Source organism: Brachyhypopomus gauderio, chromosome 8, assembly GCF_052324685.1.
Source record: "Brachyhypopomus gauderio isolate BG-103 chromosome 8, BGAUD_0.2, whole genome shotgun sequence".
NCBI lineage: Eukaryota > Metazoa > Chordata > Actinopteri > Gymnotiformes > Hypopomidae > Brachyhypopomus > Brachyhypopomus gauderio.
Genome location: NC_135218.1, coordinates 7,731,169 through 7,745,514, shown reverse-complemented (window position 1 = coordinate 7,745,514; position 14,346 = coordinate 7,731,169). Strand labels below are relative to the sequence as shown.

Below are 14,346 nucleotides of genomic sequence, written 5' to 3'. Positions count from 1 at the left end.
AAGCAGACTTCTTGATGGCTGAAATGTGATTGGTTAAATGCTTTAATATGAAAATGCATGTCTGGAAACAGCACAACCATCGGAAAAGCTATTAAAGGAATCAGACAGACCATTTTGGAATTATTTAATGCTTATTTAAGTATTCATGGACAAAATATAATTAACATCAGTTTGTTATTCAGATATTTTTTAGGCCTTGCAGGCCCTGATAACCCACCACTGCCCGTCAGTAACCAGCTACTAGTTATGGGTGTATTTAAACCTTCTTGAAACATATCATAGTGTCACACTGGTGTATCGTGCAGAAATTCAGCAGGGGTTTTGCTGCAGTCTAATAAGTAACCTTGGACACTCGTTTTCACCCCTTTGTAGCTGTGTTGTATCTGGGTGTTTCTTTTGAGAATGATCTATACTTAATGCTCTCAGATGTTGTAACATGTGAGTGGATCTGATCCACATGATGGTTCATTTTCTCATTAGAAACTTTTGAAAATATGTAAAACAGCAACGCCAACACTGACGAAAACTGCTTGGAGTGCAAAAGGCAGTTTAACTCATTTTTATTGATTTGACTGTATATTGCCAGCCTGCCTTTTTATGGTTGAGTATGTGACACCACCCCAACACCCCATGAAAAACAGCCATTAAGCTGATAATTGTTTGTGCTAGGCCATTTTCTAGTCTGCCTTGTGTAAGTGTGTAAGTGGCCTTTATGTAAGGTGGAACCTATAGCTTCATCCAGCACATTCCCACTGGTTGTCAGGCATAAACTTGAGGTCTGTATGCCAGGAATAACAAGCCTGCATAAACTTGCCCAGCAAACCGTTACAACAGAGGCCCACCAGTAGTCTCTCTAAAGGTCAAAAGTAAACTACACAAAGGAAAGTTGATTTGAAACACTGCTCAAAAGAAAACCCCATAAATTGGTGATGGGTATTAATGACCGAGTCAGGGGAGATTGTGTGATCATATCTTAATAGAACAGTTTATGGTGAATCGTGTCTACTTGTTTTGGAAGGTTTATATCTCATTTTCTTATTGTTTCAGGAAGTTTTGTGTCAGCAGTTTCAGATCTTTCTGAGAAGTAAATCATGGCAATAATAGACGTGCGCATACACACACTTTGCCCCCTTCCTCTGTTTTGCACAAAGCATCGGCCTATAGCCATGTTGGAGGAGGTGATGGTGTGGAGTTTATTTCCTCCTCTCCACATCATGACACAATTTCCTGTTTTTTTAAGGATCTAATAGATATGTCGTTTTGTAAAGTTAGTTCATAGTTAGCGTAGGAGTTCTATGAGCTAAAGCCATATGCAGAGGTTTACAAGACGACCCCCAGGGCACCCAGGCCAGGTGCCCAGCTGCTGTCTCCAAGCCAGAGTGCTGGGACACTTGCACTGATGCAGGTGCATGATAATTGTGGTGTGGAAGAGATTCTCTCGATTTGAAACAAGTTCCTGTTGCAATGAAAGTGGCAGAAAGATTTGTCTGGTGTGAACAGTTGACACAAATGGTTCAAACTGGGCAAACAGGGGAGAGATTTTTCTATGTGAGCACAGCGCAAACACACTTCCTTTAATAATTTATTTTTATTTTGTGGTTTCAGATTTCAGTAGGTGTGTGTGTGTGTGTGTGTGTGTGTGTGTGTGTGTGTGTGTGTGTGTGTGTGTGTGTGTGTGTGTGTGTGACCATGGATGTGAATAGTTTCAATCAGAGTTTTTGTTTTTGTTCTTGTTTTTTTAATCTTGGCATAAACAGTAAGATAAATGATCTCCAAATCTGGAACATGTAAAATAAATAACCTCTGTCCTGTCTGTAAACCACAGGAGTAAGTGTGTGTGTATATATATGCTACTTTAAAATGTGTGTGCGTGTGTCTGCATACATGTGTACATATCTGTGCACGAAAGTGTGTGTGTGTGTGTGTGTGTGTGTGTGTGTGTGTGTGTGTGTGTGTTTATAAATGTGAGGTGTGAGGTGATGTACAGTGAGTAATGATGGCTTCTGTCTGGAGCACATTCTAAATGAGGATATTTGTCCTCTCGTGTAACTGGTGAAAACAGAAACGTCTTAGTTGCTGTGTGTCTGGAGTCTCTACCTTCACTTTGCTCTGATTGGACTCCTCCATGTGCTATTTAGGGTTACTCCGTTCTCTTATTGCACAAGCTCCTGCTTGCTTAAACTGCTCAATCAGGAAAATAGGACAAAGACACAAAACCTCAAAAACAAGCAGTCAGTGCTATGAGATCAGCTGATTACGTTCATACTAGTCCTCCAGTTGCAGTGGGATTTTTCACCAAACCAGGACGGCACATCTAATAATGGTATTAGACGTTCATGCTGAACTTTCATTCCACCAGATACAATTCTGTAGTTCAAGGTCTCTTTGGACATATATGAGCAAAACCTGTTTCACCTGGGAGAGTAGCTACACCTCACCAGCATGTATCATTTATCATTTTCACAAACCTGTCAGAGACCGTGGAGAGAGAGAGAGAGAGAGAGAGAGAGAGAGAGAGAGAGAGAGAATGAGGTATGTGCTGATATGAATCAAAAGGGCAGACTGGAGGGAGAGAAGGGTGCTTGTGGTGTTGGGGATGGGGAGGGGGTGTTGTGTGGAGACGGGTCAGGCCGTTTATTCTAACAGCAGGGCTGTGTCACATGTTTCAGAGCAGTCATGTGTCTAATGGTGTTCCTTCCTTCATCTTGTCCCTCGGAGCTGCCAGCTGCAGATTCTCCGCCCATCTGTCCTGAAGGTGCAGCTCCGCCCAAGGCCCCGCCCCCAGGCCCCACCCCAGGCCCTGCCCCCTCCAGGCCCCACCCCCCCCCAGGCCCTGCTCCTCTAACCCTGCGCCAATAGCAGCACTTCTGTTGGACTTTGACACATGTAGACTTACACAGAGTCAGCTCAGCCTTTTACTTGTAAAGTAAACACATGTGATTGTAAAGTAAACACATGTGATATAGATGGCTTTTTGTAAAGGTAGCGGCCTTCTCTTCCATCAGCCGTCTGATTGGGTATTTGCAGTGACGTTTGGTGAATAGATTCTTTAAAGGCCGCAACTCAGTCGGAGCACGGCTGCTTGTGCTCTTGATTTTCCATGGAAACTCAGGCTCCTGTGATTTGATTGGAAGGAGGTTGCCGTGTCTCCATGATGGTCATGAGTGCTCAGTAAATTTGCATGCTAAACCTTCTATGGTAACTAACTGCTGTGTGTGTGCGTGCGTGTGTGTGCGTGTGTGTGTGTGTGTTCAAGGATTGTGTGTCTTAAAATCATTTTCAAGACTAATGGGAAATCAGTACAACTTGAAAGCAATTTAGTTTTTTGCTTTGAAATGGTGAGTTACTGAACTTTCTGGAAAAATATGTGCAGGAAAGAGTGTGTTTAAACAGGGGTTCTGCAACCGGACAGAGCATACATATGTTCAGGGCACAGATACAGTTCTTCTCAGCAGTCCCATGGAAGCAGTTGGCTGGTCCTGTGCACTCTCATGTGAAGCTTCACAGCAGAGTGATCTTATGAAAGAGGCATGCAGCTAGACACATGGGAGCCAGAAGCCGCGTGCTTCAGTAGTGGTGGGTAGCTGCTCCGTGTCGTACGGGACATGGATCATCAGACCCTCCACACACACCGAGGAATGTCTGCATATTTGTTCATCGTGAGGGCCAGACGTAGAGCTGGTCGGGTAATGACACGGTGTTATTACGGCTGGTTTTTCCATGTGATGCCTGTGCAGAACACTAGAAGAGCCTCTGGAACCCGGAGCGTGATGAACATTCCGAGCTGCGATGCGTGTGATTGGCTGCGCAGGCGTTCAGCACCGGGCTAGTAGATGAGTCAGTGCAGTGGAGTTTCGGTCTCCCCCGACGACTGGAAACAAACACTCGCTCTGTTAGCCGTTGTTCGTGTGCCATGACGTCACCCGCACAGTCGGACTGAAGTGGTACAGGGATGGACACAGGAGAAGAGCGGGTCAGAGGTCAGCCTATACCCTTTTACACACAGGCTGTGCACATATGTCTGTGTGTGTGTGTGTGTGTGTGCATAAGCATGTGTGAGATATAGAGAGAAACCGCGAGAGAGAAAGAGAGAGAGAGAGAGAGAGAGAGAGAGAGGGAGAGAGAGAGAAACAAAGAGGGTCATAATGAAAGAAAAAAAGAAGTGGATACATGACTAGTTGTGTGTGTTTGTGAGTGTGTGTGTCTTATGTACTATTATCTTTTTCATTGTGTGCATGTATGTGTTATGTGAGACATTTGGATTGATGCATATGTCAAGAATGCTGGAATATTACTCTGCAGACATGTTTCTGCAGAGTTTTCTGTGTGTGTGTGTGTGTGTGTGTGTGTGTGTGTGAGAGAGAGAGAGAGAGAGAGAGAGTATGTGAAATTAACGGATGTATAAATAATGGCCTTACTGCTCTAGACATTCATACAGCTGGACAGCAACAATTTAACTGTTACATAAGAGCCCAGTATGAATTCTACATGAGCCTTATAGTGTGCTGTGTGCTGTATAATGCATTTGCTGTATATTAGTGTTATATATAATACAATATATATACTTATGTTCTGACATCTACCACATGAATACATTCACTCTGACATAATTATAGGCATGCATACTGAATATCTTTGGAGAATCTTAAAGACACAAAATTGTATGTTGTGATGCATTTTGTGGTCTGGTCGTGGGGAGAGAGGAACCAGTAATCTACAAAAGTGCTTGTGTTGTGTTGAACCAGAGAGGAAGTCTCCACAGAACTCTCACACACGAATCACACACAGAAGGTTGTGTTCTACATACTCTGCCATACAATGTTTGGGAAATAAGTTTGCATGTGCGTCTGTGAGTTATGTGTATATGAAGCTGTGGAGTGTTTGTGTGTGTGTGTGTGTGGGGGGGGGGTCAAAAAATCCAGATAAAAAATTGGTTTTGCACAAAGCAGTAACAAGACTGGGACTAGAACTCTAGTTATGCTGGTGCCTGAAGGTCCATCCACCCATCCATCCATCCATTTGCATCCCCTTATCCAGGTCTGGGTTGCGGGGGCAATAAGAAAAAAAAGTTTGTTACAATATTGTCAATTGTGTCATCCCCCTCAAAATTAGTCCTCTGCATTTTCCCATCTGTGCAGTCAGAACACACACATACACTTAAGTAATTAGAGGGCTGTGGTGCACACATGCCCAGGCCAATGGGCAGCCCTAACCCATCACCCAGGAAGGAGTTGGGGTTAAGTGCCTTGCTTAAGGGCACTTCAGTCACGGCCTAGGGCCCGGGACTCAAACCCACAATCTTCCGGTCACAAGACCAGTTCCCTAACCACCAGACCATGACTGCCATTAGCCTATACATGGAGGCCCAGGTTTCCCTCTCCCCAGCCATCTCCTCCAGCTCTTCTGAGGGGATACCAAGGCGTTCCCAGGATTGCCGCCTGATGGTTTTAACATCATATCATTATTAGTCTGTGGAACTTTCAAAGTAGTATGGACCACCCTGGAATTGTTGGATCATTTACCACTGAGCAGACTTGCTGAAAGTGTCTTCACCCTCAGTGTCTTCACCTTCATGGAGAACTGTAAACTCTCAGACGTCTTCAGCTGTGTGCATGCATGGCTTTCTCATGTCCACAGCTCCACTGAAGGTCCCACAAGCTAGCTCACACCATAGCAAAAAATGTCATTACCCCAAGTAGAAAATTTCATGAATTTGAATATCGTAGTAGTAAAAAAAAGCTGATATAATGAACAATAAAAGAAATATTGGACAATAATGTTTCATTTCAATAATGACATCTGAAACTTTTTTGCAACCCTAACTGCTCCTACCCCACTGAATCTGTGCCGAATATTAATGACATTCTTGTCTCAGTAGTTTGCAGATTCAGCCCACTAACCATCTGGAAATCTTGGAGATGGCCACTGAAAAACATTTTGGAGTGTTGGTATGGTGCTCAGACTTGGTCTTTGTATTGGTCTACCCATACCTGAGACTAAATCAGCAAAAAACATTTCTGTAAATTCCTTAAATACTTTTCATTCTGTTTCAGATCCTGGCTGGAATGTTTTTGAGGAGGATTCCAGTATGAAAATGAAAATGGAAGAGAAAGAAAATACTAAACTTACCAAAGCAGCTCGGCCCAACACACGCTAAACTTACCAAAGCAGCTCGGCCCATCACACGCTAAACTTACCAAAGCAGCTTTGGCCCACCACACACTACACCTACTAAAGCAGCTCGGCCCAACACACACTAAACTTACCAAATCAGCTTGGCCCAACACACACTAAACTAAACAAAAAAATTCTTCACAGGGGCAAAAATATGCAGCAGCATCTGACTGTCTGCAAGCATTGCTTTATGGTTTGTGTGTGTGTGTGTGTGTGTGTGTGTGTGTGTGTGTGTGTGTGTGTGTGTGTGTGTGTATGTGTGTGTGTGTGTGTGTGTGTGTGCAATGCATCCGATATATGATACATTTCATGTGTGCGGTTTATGCATCTGTGTGTTTTTGTATATTTTGCTCTTTTGTCATGTAGTCTTTCTTACGTTTGGTCATTTGATTGCTATTTTGATACACTGTGCTGACCTCCATATTCAAAAACAACGAACACATCATCCCATTTTACCTTTAAATCAATGCTGCTGTCAACTGAAAAACAATACACATACACAGCATCCTATTTCTTGCCCCCCCCCCCCCCCCGCCCCTCTCTTACTCTCTCTCTCACACACACATACACACACTGTGTATTACTGCAGCAGATTACATCCTTTTGGTCCAGGGTGTAAATCTTAGCCAGTAGATGTTGGGCAGGCCAGCATGAGCAGATTGGACACAAATGTGGAACTTTTCTTTGTGCTTCATCAAATGCATCCAGGGAGCTGTGAATGAGTGCGGCCTTATATCTACAACAAGAAAGCATGAAGGCTAAAGCTTTTGTGTGTGCGCGGAGGGGAACGGAGGAGATTTTCCTTTAAAGGACATTAGGCCTGCGGGGTTGCCCTTCAGCAAGGAAATAAACTCAGCCAGTGGGCTAAAACCAACACAACATGAGTATCTCTTTCCTCTTAGAGGGAGGGATTGATAAGCTGGCATGTTTTCAGTGAAATAACAGACCAAATATCAAATAATGGAAGATGGGAAATCAGAGTTCATCCTGCGAAATCTCAGTCACAGTGTCCAGAGGGACAGTAAGTGATATGTTCTCTTACCCCGCGTACGCACCAAGGGGCTTCTCTGGTGCAGCTACATCAAGGGGTTCTTATGCCACTGAAATTTATTTGGTGTTTCTGTTTGTATATTTGTTTATAGTTTATATGTTTGTTGGTATTTGTATTCGTATCACATAACACTTTTAGTCGACTGGCCAATAGTGTGGAGAGTTCCTTATTTTATACCCTTGGTGGGCATTGGCTCATGGTATGGTGAGCTCTTACTTTTGACTGCATTTCAAGACTTCTATTCTGGGTTTTTATTAAAAAGGTTGTCAGAATTTCATCAACAAAATTTCTCAATGTGTGACTGTCCTCTAAATGTATCATGCTCTGGAAAATATGTGTGTATGCTCGCATGTGTGTGCGTGTGTGCATGCATGTGTGTGTGTTGTGCTAGGGGTGGTGTGTGTTTGTGGAAAATAAGAAGGTGCAATGGTCGTTGCGAACTTTGTGTCCCATTATTTCTCACTATGTTTCCTTCTCAACGTGTGAAATGTGAGCACTCATAAGCTGTCTTCCTTACCACAGACAAACAACATAGTATTTAAAACATCACACATTTTCCCAAGTGTCAAAAATATCAAGTTCTTTCAGTTTGATAAACAACATTTGCCAAGAACACCCTGTCCAGAATAATGATACTGCATGTGTGGTCTGTCTTTTTCTTTCTGAGAGAGTGAGAGTGTGTGTGTGTGTGTGTGTGTGTGTGTGTGTGTGTGTGTGTGTGTGTGTGTGAGAGAGAGAGAGAGAGAGAGAGAGAGAGAGTTAGTGTTCTCACCAATATATGTCTATATCATAGTTATTGGAGGAGATACTGATGTTTTCATTAAAGGCTCTGCATAGTACAGTTCTTGATGGACTTCACTTTGGTGTTGAACTGCTGTTGCAGTGACCCACAATTCCCGGTCACTGCAGCTCTGGTTTATTTTGCCTGTGTTGGCGGTGCAATAACTTTTTTATTATACTTGATTATCATTGAAACTCCCTTTGCAGACCACTACACTCTACTCTGTACTGCACTTCTAAAAACTGTTTTCATGGTATTCTCTCATGTCTCGAAAATGCGTGAATTTGGGAGTCATAGAAGCAAACGGACGAACACCATAGAGCTTCTCTCTGCAGATCTGTAGCAGTGCAGGGGCTCTAGATTAAAATGATATTTTCCATTAAGAATATCGTGCTAAAAGACTACGTATCTGTGTCTAAGAAAATATAAAGCATTTATAGTGTTTTATGTTTTGTAGAAATGCCACACACAGAGGGATGTCATCCACATAACGAATGAGTTGTCTACACCTGTGAGCCAATGAACTTCAAATCAGGTCAACTGGACACGAGCAGTCAGCAGCACTGACATGTGTAACCGAGCTCTCACTATATAACAGTAGCCCCTGAGCAGGCAAAATCAACACTTTTAGAAGAGAAAGAAATTACAGCAATAGGAACTTTTGTTTGGACTTTTATCAAGTGTTATATCAATTAACATTGTTACTATTATTGCACTAGAAACCCACCATTATTTCCAACCCTATATTTGAACATTCTTTCCTTTTTTCCACGGTGTGGGGGCGTGTCTGCAGTCCTCATCAACATATGATTGGTTAGAATAAATCATCACATCCTTCTGGAGGTTAATCACCTGAGCTGGTCATCCAGGTCTCCATTGCGCTCCCAGACAGGGCTTGCCAAGGCAGAGATGCACAGAGATGCGCGTCATGAACCCCCGTAAGGGCTGGAACATTTCAGAGCGTTTCCAGCTGTACCGTAACATACACGTGTATGTACAAGAATCAGATCATCATCTCCCACTGCTGTCCAGGCTGCAGGAATGTTAGGACGCTGACATCACGGTCAGTAGACGTTAGTCGTCTGCCTTTAGACAACACAATTCACCGATACACATGTGCAGCACGGTGTCTGAAACTCAAAGCGTTCAAAACCATCAATAACCATGACTAACCCTTCAAAAAATAATGCATGTCTGCTTGTTGTCTCTAGTGTGTTGACAAAGCAAAGACGAACAGTCAGGTGAGTGTGTTCTCTGTGGATTGGTGTAGTGTGTGAAAACGTGGTTTGTTGTAGAATAGTAAGCACGTGTGCCACTCTGGAAGGTTTTATTTTAAGGAGAGTGTTTTATTTTAAGGAATTTCCTTGTTCAGCTTCTTGCAAAATATGTGTAGGCATCTTAGAACAGAGATCCTGTTTCTCAAAATGTGTGTAAGCAATTGAGCAAAACTATATAATAATATATAGGCCCATAGTAATTATAAACAAAAATTGGTTGTAGGTGCGTGTGGTAATTTAAATAACTATTTTTATCCAGAACCATGAATAGATGTAGAATGTCTTTTAAAACTTTTGCCCTGTTTATGAAGTCCATTTACGACCATTAACCAATGGATTGTTAACAAAATATAGACATCCTAGATGTAAAACATTTAAAATTTAATTTACCATCTAAATTCCTTATCAAAAATCCTAACCAAATATTTTCTTTATAAATGATTGAGAGATTGAAATGGCTTTTCATTGGGGAATGTGATGTTATAAATCACATGGCCTCACATTTACAGAAACACAGTTACATCAGAGGACATTACCTCAGCTTGTCCAGCTTTAAGGAGTGATTGTCTTGCTCTCTTTTCCAAACACTCTGTCCTACATTGTCTTCCCTCTGGAGACCAACAGTGTTTAGCAACCTCCAGTGTCCCAGGACTGTCCAAGAACAGTGTGTCCAGCAAGAGTTACACTATTACACTATATCATGGAGCTGGCTTAACAAGAAAGCTGTCTATTGTTGCACTACTATCAAAATCACCTCCATACTCATATACTTATGTGTACTCACTCCTCATTTATATGAGTTTAAGAAAATTAATGCCTTTACCATTGTACAGTTGTGACAGTTTGCTTTATTTGTTTTTTTTGTTGTTGGTAAAGACCACAAGAAAGAGGGTTCAGCTACACAGCAGGTTCTGTAGTGCTGGGTATAGGAGGTTAGGTGTTAACCACATTCTGTGGCACTGTTCTGGAGTCCACAGACTGCGGCCACATACCTAACACCGGCCCTGATCAGATAGAGGTGATCTGGTACTGGAGTAGTAATAACTGCTATTTGATGATCATTACCGTGATCGAGATGCGTCCTGTAAGCCGGAGGATAATCACTCTCTTATTTTGCTAAGTGACACGGCGGGTGAGGAGTAGTGGCCCTGAATATGAACAAGGTAGACAACGAGTGTGATCCAGTTCTCTGTGGAATCTCCGCCAGTCTTGTCCAGTGGGGGCTAGCGGGCTGAGGGCTGTTACACGGCAATGGAGAGAACAAAGCATGTAGAGGATCTTTATAGACCCCGGAGGGCCATGTTTTAAAGCTTACACAATACAGCTGGGCCATTCAGTGTCAGAGCACTTGGGTGTAACCCCCACCATCACAGAACCTGGAGTCAATGCCCAAACTCATGTCCAAGATCCCCCTTAAATGTTCATTGGATATAAATGAAATGTAGCAGGATGGAACAGGGATTTACCTGCTTAAATAAAGGTTAAAGAGGATTTTCTGTAGTAACTGTACTAACTTTAGTTTGCTGTATATTCAAAATCAAATATTCCAATCAATGTTGCATGGAAGGGTGAGCCACACTGCTACCGAGATATTTTACTGTCACCAAAATGCGAAACCTTTTTATATCTTTTCTAGTATGTATATGTAGGTTTGGTTGGTGGTTTTTGTTCAAAATCAAGATGGTTCTATGTTATTTCCAAGGAGTTTTACCACTTAAGATTTTGTGAAGCCAGTTCTATATGTTAGTACATGTGATCAATTTACAGTTACCATTACTGCACTCTAGTGGGATTACCAGATTTTTTTAATGGAAATGTTTGTACTAAATATAAAACCATTGATTGGAATAGATAATTATCTTATTTGTGTCAAACATATATAAAAAGAGTTCCATAATGCTAAAATTATACAATTCTTCTATATTACACTGTAGAATTATGTGTAATGCGCAGAATGGTGTGTGTGTGTGTGTGTGTGTGTGTGTGTGTGTGTGTGTGTGTGTGTGTGTGTGCATCAGAATAGGAACATTCATAGATTGTGTGACCAAAGAACTACATCATGGAGAGGGGGATTAGATGCCTTCAACAGCTCGACCTCCTGCAGTGAACATGTGCCAGGGAACCTGCAGCTCAAACCACTGTCAGATCACCCTCCGTCATCTGGTGATAAAAGGTCAACACCATGGAAATCCAGTAAGTTGCTCACAGCTAAAAGTGTCATTACAAATATCATCAAAACGAGTGTGTCTACTTCTCAGACATCATGCCTCTCCCCATGTGAAAGCATTTGCATTCATTAATACATCTCGTGAATTACTCTCAAAACAAACAATAAATCAGTGACAGCGTGAGTACATTTATAGTCATTCTGGGATGGCAGTGGCCAGAAGATGGACTGAAGACTCAGTCCCTTTCAATTCAGCGTCCCTTGCAAAATATAACTGCCTCTATAGCGATTGTTAATGAATACATGTCCTTACATTTTAGTCTCTGTGTTAACTGTCTTGTGCTTTAACCTAAGCAGGCCGTAGTGGCCACAGGCTGTGATCCGCTGAGTCGCACAGACGCCGGGCGTCTGGCAGGGAGGCACGGGCCTGTGAGTGGGCGTGCGCCTGAGACCGAGTCCCGCCGGCGAGACGGGAGACCTCTTCTGTCTGAGTAGAGCAATGCAGGTTTTAACATGGTCACATTTGACAGCCCCATGAAATGAGAGAGGCTGGGACAAATGTAAAGATATGTAAAAATAAATCAATAAAAACCTGCGTCTAACGCTGGTATCTAATACATAACGTATGTCTGAATCACATTAAGTGGAGCTTTCTGCAACATCGGAAAATGACCCACAGAGGAGATGTTGTGGAGACTTCTATTCCTTCTGCCTCATTTCCACATGAAGTATGCACAGGCACTAGGCCATGCCCACTTCAGGCTGGAGTGTGTGGTAGCTGGGCCGTAGATGAGGTCAGTAATTTCAGATGCGCGCGCTCGCACATGCATGCACACAGGGCAGAATGAGGCGGAGCAAACTGGTTCTGAACTGGCCAGTCTGACTGAACGCGTGCTGGAGGAATAACTGGGTTTGATTTCTGTCTCCAGATGAGCAGATTATTGCCTCGCAGAGCGGGGAGGCCGGAGGGGGTTTGAGCGGGCAGAGCGGGGAGGCCGGAGGGGGTTTGAGCGGGCAGAGCGGGGAGGCCGGAGGGGGTTTGAGCGGGCAGAGCGGGGAGGCCGGAGGGGGTTTGAGCGGGCAGAGCGGGGAGGCCGGAGGGGGTTTGAGCGGGCAGAGCGGGGAGGCCGGAGGGGGTTTGAGCGGGCAGAGCGGGGAGGCCGGAGGGGGTTTGAGCGGGCAGAGCGGAGAGGCCAGAGGGGGTTTGAGCGGGCAGAGCGGGGAGGTCAGAGGGGGTTTGAGCGGGCAGAGCGGGGAGGCCGGAGGGGGTTTGAGCGGGCAGAGCGGGGAGGCCAGAGGGGGTTTGAGCGGGCAGAGCGGGGAGGCCGGAGGGGGTTTGAGCGGGCAGAGCGGGGAGGCCGGAGGGGGTTTGAGCGGGCAGAGCGGGGAGGCCGGAGGGGGTTTGAGCGGGCAGAGCGGGGAGGCCAGAGGGGGTTTGAGCGGGCAGAGCGGGGAGGCCAGAGGGGGTTTGAGCGGGCAGAGCGGGGAGGCCGGAGGGGGTTTGAGCGGGCAGAGAGGGGAGGCCAGAGGGGGTTTGAGCGGGCAGAGCGGGGAGGCCGGAGGGGGTTTGAGCGGGCAGAGCGGGGAGGCCGGAGGGGGTTTGAGCGGGCAGAGCGGGGAGGCCAGAGGGGGTTTGAGCGGGCAGAGCGGGGAGGCCGGAGGGGGTTTGAGCGGGCAGAGCGGGGAGGCCGGAGGGGGTTTGAGCGGGCAGAGAGGGGAGGCCGGAGGGGGTTTGAGCGGGCAGAGCGGGGAGGCCGGAGGGGGTTTGAGCGGGCAGAGCGGGGAGGCCGGAGGGGGTTTGAGCGGGCAGAGCGGGGAGGCCAGAGGGGGTTTGAGCGGGGGCACGGTCTCATCAACGCCTGTCCTCTCCTCCTCAGCACTAGACCCGCCTGCTTCTCCAGGGAAGCTGCTTAGGGTCCGATGCAGCGGGTCCTTCCCTAAAACATGGACAACTACAGTCAAAACCCAAAATTGACCTCCCCCTCCCCCCCTCCCCTCCCCCCCTCCCCTCCCCCTCCCTCTGTGTAGCGTTCTTTGGTTTCTGTAATTTGATGTTAACTCTTATTACATAAGCCTGCTTGTTTGGTTGTATCTCCAGGCCTTCCTTACGGATCATTTCTAATGACAGTGGGTATTATTTTTATACCTGTGCATAGGTGCCAGGCCACGCTGGTACCCATGCCAACGATGGAGCCCATATCAGGTGATGTGTCACCGGCCCCAGTCGTCAAGGAAGGTATAGAGGGAATCAAGTGTGAAAGTGAAAACACAGAGCTAGTTTGATTCTGCTGATCTCTGCTGTATTCGTGTCAGAAAAGGATTTTGTTCCTTGATGTTTAATGGCGTTAAACATGTGACTTAGGCACAGTATTTTTGTCACTTGTGTGTTTGTTTGTGTATGTGTGTGTGTGTTTGTTGGTGTGTGTGTGTGCATACGTGTATGTGTGCGTTCATGAGAGAGAGGTCTACTGATAGATGAGATTACCCACTGACAGATGGTCTGGTGTGATACTGTAAGTACCCCATAAAAATACTTCACCTCTCATGTGGATGAACAGGAGCCAGCAACTATAATTACTCTCTCCTTCACTCTCTATCTCTCATCTGTCAATGATATTCAACATTTCTGTGTAAAGAATATGTTCATAGAAACGGTTATTTTCATTTTTATAGCACAGAGCAGACGTTAATCCTGATAGCTTTAGTACTGAAAGTACTAATGGCTTTAGTACTGAGAAACTAACCACTCTGGTGTTTCTCACTGATCCAGTGAAGCGAGGGTTCAAGCCTTTAAAACTACTGAATAAAATCCCCTTTTTGAAAACAGGAAACACAGTAAAGTCCCATGTATCTTTGTTTTATGAATATCAAGTATGATCATACAAGATCTTTGGAA

At 44.7% G+C, this 14,346-nt stretch overlaps 1 long non-coding RNA gene across 1 annotated transcript; it reads left to right on the top strand.

Annotated features, from left to right (window-relative positions):
* The first annotated feature begins 3,146 nt into the window (after positions 1-3,146).
* Positions 3,147-12,393, top strand: LOC143521357 (uncharacterized). Its single transcript, XR_013132727.1, has 4 exons — positions 3,147-3,980; positions 5,879-5,948; positions 6,054-7,195; positions 11,302-12,393. It is a non-coding gene; the product is annotated as an uncharacterized LOC143521357 (long non-coding RNA).
* Positions 12,394-14,346: the final 1,953 nt, after the last annotated feature.